Source organism: Struthio camelus, chromosome W, assembly GCF_040807025.1.
Source record: "Struthio camelus isolate bStrCam1 chromosome W, bStrCam1.hap1, whole genome shotgun sequence".
In the NCBI taxonomy this organism is placed as follows: Eukaryota; Metazoa; Chordata; class Aves; order Struthioniformes; family Struthionidae; genus Struthio; species Struthio camelus.
This window is the reverse complement of record NC_090981.1, coordinates 11742646-11751459: the sequence shown is the minus strand read 5'-3', so window position 1 is coordinate 11751459 and position 8814 is coordinate 11742646.

Here is an 8814-nt window from a genome sequence, read left to right as displayed (position 1 = left end):
TGCCCAGAGAGGTAGTGGAGTCTCCTTCACTGGAGATATATTCAAAACCCGTCTGGATGTGATCCTGGGCAATATGCTCTAGGTGACCCTCCTCGAGCAGGGAGGTTGGACTAGATGATCTCCAGAGGTCCCTTCCAACCTAAACGATTCTGTGATTCTGTGATCTGGGCCCCTTTCCCCCAGAGTCCGGCCTCCAGGCCTCATCAGGGGTGGCCAGGCCCCTTCGCGTTGGGACACTCAGCCTCAAGGGCCCAGCAGGGGCTTCCACTGTTCTCCCTTCCTCCTGGAGCCCAGTCTCTGGGGCTCATCAGGGGCAGTTGTGCCCTTTCTCCTTGAAGCCCGGCCTCCAGGGCTTGTTGGGGGCTGCTTGGCCTCTTTCCCCTGGAATATGTGGTTCAGGATTTGTCACAGGTGGCTGGGCCCCTTTCGCCCAGAGCCCAGCCTCTGGGGCTCATCGGGGGTGGCTGGGCCCTTTTGTGCCAGAACCTGGACTCTGGGGCTTTTTGGAGGTGGCTGCCCCCACCCCTTCTCCCTGGAGCTCAGCCTCTGGGGCTCATTGCGGGGTGGCTTGGCCCTTTTCCCCTAGAGCCTGGCCTCCCAGGCTTTTTGGGGGAGTCAGATGCCCCCCTTCCCCCATGAGTTTGGCCTCCTGGGCTCTTCAGGGGTAGGTGGGCCCCTTCTCCCTGGAGTCCTGTCTCCAGAGTTTGTCAGGGACATCTGCTCCCCCCCGCTTCCCCCAGGAACCCAGCCTCTGGGGCTTGTCAGGGGCAGTTGCCCTCCCCCCTTTCCCCTGGAACCTGGCCTCCAGGGCTCATCAGGGGTGGCTGCCACCCCCTGCAGTGTTTAATGCCATATCCCTTTCCCAATTCCCTGTCCTTGCTCTGGCTCATGCTCCTGAAATAGCCCACTGTCAACCCACAGCAGTTAAACCACTCTACAGCAAGTCCCTTTTGACCCCAGAGCTCTATAAGGTGTGGGAACACACCTTTCTGGGAGAGGAGGTTGCTGTCAGGGCCTTCAGGGCACTAATAGGCCTTAATGGCCCTAGCCAGCCTCACCTGGGGCCTCCACCCACACCCTCTGCCCATGGACCTAGGAGCCCATTAAAGCTCAGCCCTGAGCATTTATTTTCCATTTGAGTTACATTGGTAGGAGTATTGATCTCCAGATTAGCTATAGCTGTTTCCATGCTTGGTTGTGAATCCTGTTGATTCAGGCTCTGACCTGTGGACTGACTTCCTGGTTTGGCCTTGGCCTTGTATTGTCACCTTGGACCTGCCTGGCAATGACTGGACTTGATCCTGACCTTGGCTTGCAGATTGACTTCCTGGCTTGACTTCAGAGCTGCCTCATTGCTGTGAATTTACCTGGCAATCTTGATTCTTGGTTGAAACTGGCTATGATCTCTTGGTCTGCTCTGTTTGCCTTGCTTTTGTGTACTGTGGGACTGGGTCCTGGTTGGTGGGGACCCTGTCCTAATGGCCATGTTATCATGTTTGGCTCCTGGCCCTTCATCCATTAGGGAGCAGCAAGCCCTTGCTGTTCTGAAATAATGTTATGTTGTAGCTTAATCTGAGTTCAGTATTTATCTTTCTGTCTGAGATTGACAGTGTAAACTGGATGCTCTATCACCATATATTTACCTGGTGACAGAACTTTTAAAATAATCTCTCTTCTCAGAATTGAATTATGTATATTCAATGATTAATCATCACACCAGAAGATAAAGAGCACCAGGGCAATTGACTTCATTAAGTCAAAGATAAACACATCATCTATATGAACATCAGATATATTAGTTCTCATTAACTGTTTTTTCATTTAAACAGTCTAAAATAATATGTATTCATACAAATAATATTAGAAAGTTGGCTTTCCTATATAGTTTTCTATACAAATCAATCCTCTAGAAAAAATACATTTTCTCTGGCTTGTTGATCTTTGGAAGAATGTGTTTTTACATGCTTTCTCAGGGAACTTGGATCTGTGTATTGTTTGGTACAGCTCAGAATCTAATATACATAAGACTTCTAAGCCAAAAAGGAGAAAGAAACAGCTGTTAAGCCACAGATTATCTTAACTGGTGAAAGTTACCTTTGAGTCTTGGAATGCTGTGGGGCACGTTAATACAGAGGACTTATGTTGTATGTTGTTATAAACAGAATGCTCAGTAGTTGAACAGAAAAATAAAGAGGAAAGTAAAGCTTATAAGGAAGATAAACCAAAAGAAACCTTTCTGAAACTGTTTTAAAGCATTTTTAAAATATCACTACGCTATTTCTCATTGTTACTTTTTTTTTTTAATTGTTATGATGATTATTGCTAGTTACACTTACAATCCTAAACAGAAGGATTGACTTAAACAGAAGTTACATTCTGTAGTGACTCGGGGAAAGAAATTGCAGTAAAGGCCCAGATAGACTGCCTAGGGTCATAGAGGAAATCTGAGTCAGAAAAAAACAGACTAAGAAAAAATGTTTATTATATGACAAAGAGAAGCAAAAACCAAAGCAAGTGCTAAATATAAAAGTATTGAAATATTGCACCCAAATGCATGTTTTTGTGAAGTATAAGACAAACTTTTTCGGCTCATATTTGCAAATCACATGTATACCATTTTATGTTATCTAGTCCTGTAATGCCTATACAATTTGCTTTAAGAGAAACCCAGGACATCTAATCAATCAGATTCTCTATTAACTAATGAATCAGATTCTCTATTAACTGTTCTATTCTTTTTTTATCTCTTCTAACCTACCTGGGATTTTTTTGATCTTCCATTTGTATAAGTAAGTGTCTCAGAGATTGGGAAATTAGCATGGAATTTAAATGAAATGAATGGAGGGAATGTTACCTTACATGAATAAAAATTGCAGCTTGTTTTTAAAAAAAAAAAAAAAATCTGTATTGCTGATCATAATTTGAAAGTTCTGAAAATATTCTGAAATTCTCTTACCCCCATGACCCTAAATCCTTGCATGTGATATTGACAAAACTATATATAGTTACATAGTAGAAAAGGTTAATCTAGCAAAAAGTAGAGACTGAGCCTGTATCATTTAAAAAGTCTATTTTTAGACAACTCTTAATAAATGTTAACTCTAAACCTCAAAATTTCTGAGGTCTTGAACTTCTGACATTTAAGATAAAAAGGAGTGCAAAAGACATTATTTTGAACTACACAGAATATACATTTTTCCTGCTAATTGAATTAAGTTAATTTTTTTCCACAGAAGACATGACTAGCTATGGGAAAAAAGTCAAGTAGATTGTAGTTATATTTTGAAATGGAAATCTTCCTATTTTCCAAGTCATTAAATGTGATAGTGGAAGAGGATATAAAGCCTTTTCTATAATTAGTCACTTAATTACATGCCATGCATTTGACATTCTAAAGCTGTGTCTAACACTCAAACGTAATTCTGATTCATCCAGACTTTCTGGAAGTATAATCCTTTTTGTGGAATTAATTAATTAAAAAAGGCCTCTGTATTGATTTTTTTATTTTTTTTTTTTTATTGCAGTTTAGGAAAACATAGTTACCATGTTTTTATTTTTACTGTTGCATGCAAATTGAAACCATTAACTAGCTCATAAAGACTGTTTCCTGGCTTGCTATGCTGCTTAATTTTGATCCCGATGTTTCTTTAAAACACACTCATTGGACTGTCCATGTATTTACATGTACAAATTTTCCTTTCTTTTTAAAGATAATGATCAAAATTACAAAACTATAAAAACAATATATTTACAGTGAAAGGGAAAGCATATTGATAAAAAGCAAAAGCAGAGCTGGCTATAGTTTAAAAACATCTGCATTTTCCTGTGTGTGTTATATGGATTTGTATACACATACACACACATATAGTGCACAATATACTAGGCAACTACTCTGTACATTTATAATATAAGAACATAGATTTATATAAACAAATCTGCATAGCATGTAGTTCCCTGCTGTATACACCATAAACCATCCAAGCCCTAGTCTGAATGAGAGAGGAATCTTCATTGCAAAATACATTTAGACATTCATGCTGTAGCATGGTAGTCTCTGGATGCTTTAATGTTTGTAGTAGATATTTAGCTATTAAGTGTTTTAAAAATTCATAGGTTTTAATTGCAAAAGAAGCTATTTAGATAATCATCTAGTTCAATCACCTAAGTAACAAAGACCAAGGAACTTGCCCTGGTAAACTGAAGTAAGGTCATAACATCTGTTTGTGGTGTAACACATTAATTAAAAAAGGCAACTGACAGAGTCCAGTTTCTTAGGTAAATTATCCCAAATTTTACCTATTGTTAAAAATTGTCACCTTTTTTCTACATGAATTTGTCTTGTTTCAGCTTCCAACCATTGTATTTTGTTTTCTTTTTTTCTGCTATATTAAAGAGCCATGTAATATAAAATATATCTTCCTAACCTAATAGAGGCAATGGACACAAGTTGGAACACAGGAAATTCCAATTAGAAAAAAAAGTTTCCTCACAAGGGTGATCAAACACAGGAACAGGTTGCCCAGAGAAGTTGTGGGGTCTCCATCCTTGGAGATATGCAAAACCAGACTGGACACGGTCCTGGGCAACCTGCTCTAGTTGACCCTGCTTTGAGCAAGGGGGTTGGACTAACAATGACCTGGAAGAGGTGACAGTGTTTGCTCATAAAGTTTGCAGATGATGGGAGGGACAGGGGGGACCATTCAATATGCTCAAGGGCAGGACTGCAATCCAGAGGGACCTAGGCAGGGTGGAGGGGTGGCCATACTAATGTGGGACTGTGCCCATGCTAATGTGTCCAGACATGCAGGACTTATTAACAGGGACCCAGACATACACAGCTTCCAGATCAGAACTAGCTCATGCTTTGCTAGGTAACCCATGACTGATTGCATGACCATGCAGATGTGCCCTATGTTAAAACTCTTTACACAATATGGTTTGTTTTTTATTGATCATTTCTGTGATCTGCTTTTGACCTCTCTGTACTCTTTCTACATTCACCTTAGATACCAGAAAAAGGCTCATTATTTCAGTAGTGTTCTTACCAATGCTAGGCACACAGGCAAGATTGCTTCTCTACTTCAGCGTCCCCTTTTCATACTTCCAAGGATCATGTTAGCCTTTTTTTTAGCCATAGCTTTCTACAGAGGGTTAATGTTACATATAATGATCTTAAATTCCCTTTCCTAATCACTGTTTGCTAGGCAAAATTTCTGATCTTGTAAATATAAGCTATAGTCTTCATTACTGCATGTATTATTTTGCATTTGACTGTTTTAAAATGCAGCTTGTTAGATTGCAATTATTCAGCAAAATGAATCAGATCATTCTGTAACAGTATCATAACCTTGTTATTTGTTACTCTACTAGTTTTTGTGTTGTCTGTAAAGACCTACTTAACACCACTATTTTGAGAATGAGTGAAGCATTTTTAATCTATATAATGTGCCCTATTAATGAGATTTAATGCAAACAACTTAATCAAAATAGCATGCAGTTCAAATTCAAAAGCCCAAAGGAATTGACTCAGCTAGAGAAAGGACCCTGAGCTATTTCTTTCACCTCACTGAGCCTTTGGAAACAGCAAGCATATCTTGGCATATCATGTACTGAAAGACCCAACCTGGTCTAGCATGATGAGTATGAGACTGCCTACTTGAAGATAGTAAAAAATGCTGCCTCTGCCTCATGCCCTGGCTTTATGTTGACCTGAGTCCATTTGCAACTGTAAGATGTTGTTTGAGATTGCTTTAGCTAGCTTTGATTTTGATTAATTTGCTTCATTTACAGGCAAGATAGTGCTGTATTCATAAGCTGACCACAGATATGGGAAATAATAAAAGTTTAAATAAATGTTTTGACTTCATAGAATAACAACTTTTTCACCATGAGGGCAGTTAAGCATTGGAACAGGCTGCCTGGAGAGGTTGTGTAGTTTCCATCCTTGAGGTTTTCAAGACCCGACTGGACTAAATGCTGAGCAACCTGGTCTGACCTCATAGCTGGCCCTGCTTTGAGCAGGAGGTTGGACTAGAGACCTCCTGAGGTCCTTTCTAACCTGAACTTTTCTGTGTTTTCTATAAGCTTCAGAGAAAGGCTCATTAGAATGAAAATGTAAACTATTTCTGATTTGAAGGTTGTTAAAATTATCTTTTCTCTTTTGTTCATTCACAGGCACTGGTAATAAGCAGCAGGAGTCAGATTTCTTAGTTGCTAAGTTTTCTTACTAGCAATAAGATGCCTCTTGGCTGGGAGCACAAGAAGGACCCCGAGTAACTTTTTGTTACAACTTTTAAGTGAAGGTAAGTTATTACATATTCAATACTTCATTTTACACAACCAATCAGATCTATCCATGATTCTTAGTTTTTACCAATCCCCTTGCCATGTTACAGTACAAAATAGTTCCGTTCCAGCCTTAAATGGTCCAGCTTATGATTATTCATTAGCTGATTTTGCATCTCTTCTGGTGTTACCTTTGAACAACTTTTGTACTGCTGGCTGGATTAAACTGGTTTCTTTGCAGTTCTTCAACTATGTATGAAAAACAGGGCTAAAGCAAGGTCAGATAAGATGTTCTGTTTGCAGAGCGTGTGACCTTGCATGTTCTGTCTGCAGAAAACTAGAGTATAGTGGAAATTTTCTTAACAAGGTAATGCTGTAATGCACAGACATGCAAAGTGAGTTAAAATGGAAGAATGGTATCCATAGATCTAAAATGTATTAATAGAGGAAGATATAAATTCAGAAGATAATAGAAGAAGATATAAATGCTGACCAGGTAGGTTCTTCTGTGTCAGTACCAAAGCAGGTGGTGTGAAAGTAACAAAATATTTTTCCCCAGCTTGGCAGATTATTGAGAGAATAGATGTAAAAACCACTTTTTATACAGCTTTCAAACAAGAGTGATGCATTTTAAATATTAATTAAAGTCTTTTAAAAAGCATTTCCCTTCCCCCACAGCATTAGCAGGGTTCTTTTCTGTAAGAGACATGAGGGCTTTTAAAAATTTGAGAGTAAGACCACATATCAAAACCTTTTAAATAGCTTTTTATTCCCCCAGACTCTCCTTCCTGGCAATATTGTGAATGACGCATAGTGTCAGACATCACTCAAATTGGTGACATCAGGTGCGCAGCAGTAAGGATGCTGCATACCACAGTTGAGTTTTAAAAGCCCAGATTCATTTCATGTAAAATGAGTGGTATGCTTTTAGCCCTTAAAGTATTTAAATGGGTAAAAATGTAACATCCATAGCAACACTTCACTGTAGTGCAACCATTTCTATCAGAATGGGAGTACATTTTATGACACAGTGCTTGTATAGGGCTATTTTTTTAGGACTGGCATTTTTTCTGCCTTCGCAGTTAAGTTCATGAAATGATACAAAGCCTTAGAGGTCTTTGTTCCAGTAAATAACAATAGATTATGTATATATTTATTGCAGATGAATACAATAGATGTTTGTTTGCCAGACAAACCAATGAGCACTTGGTCCAAAGTTTATTGAAGTTAATAGATAATTGCTTTCTTTTTCCCCCTCTCAAAAAGAAGCCCTACCATATCATTGCTTTAGATATTACATGCAGATTCTATTAAAATGTTAAGATCCTGCATTATATAAGCATGAATGTAAACAAAAGATAATTACAGACCATGAGAAAGCCTGAAATAAATTGTTATATGTTCCCATTTTACTAGCAAAGAAACAATAAGAAAAGCAAAGTCATGCTACTAGTCCATGACAGAGATGAGGATGAAATAAGGCTTTCTTGATTTTCAGTTCTATATTTTAACCACAATAATATATATTTTACCATATTTAAAGGGACCACATTATCACAGCATCAAATTCAAAGACCAGGCTCCTAAAATTTCCTCAGCTACTTTTTTTCAGCAATATGAGCGAGAGTTGAAAACAAGCACCATTTACATTGGATGCCAATTCCTTGCTTTTGTTAGATGATTTATTTTTGGTTTTGTTTTTTCCACTGAACAATGCAGCGGTTTTACTATGAAACAGAAAAAGGAATTTAGCTGCAATCTCTGTAATCTCTGCAAGCTGTAATGCAGTTTTAAGGAAAAGTATATTACCATACAGTTGTAACATTTCATTTAATAAAAGATAATACTTTTTCACAGTTATGCATTTTTGGGGAGGGTAAAACTGTCCTAAAGAGTCTATCTTCACATTTAAAAATGTTCAATCATTTTTGATTGATAGTGAAGCATGAAGTACAAGAAATTACACCTGCATGATAAAAACACTTTTTCATTGAGAATGGTATGTAACCAACTCCAGCATCATAATTTTAGATACCTAATTAAATGAAAGTTATGGCCAGATTTTTCAGGAAACTTAGCATTTTTCTTTTAAATAACACTTTGAATTTTCTTTACAACAATTACATAAATTAATCCTTCTGGTGTCTGAGAGGAAGTGAGCAAACTTTACTCTTCTGGTTTACACAAAGGAAACAGACCAAAAATAAAGTGGAATGGACAAAGTCATACAGTGGGTTTGAATGTGTACAGTTAAGCTGAACAACCTTACCTCTGCCTATAAGAATAATAGATTGAAGAACAAGTTTAGCGCCCTCCAAGCCGAAGAGGAGCTGGGCATGGCTCCAAGGGAGGCAACTGGCCTGGCAGACCCTGTGCCGTGCAGGAACCCCCAGAAGAAACGGCGAGTGATTGTTGTGGGTGACTCCCTGCTGCAGGGGACAGAGGCACCTATCTGCCGACCTGACCTCTTGTCCAGAGAGGTTTGCTGCCTGCCAGGGGCTCGGATAAGAGATGTCGTGGAAAGACTGC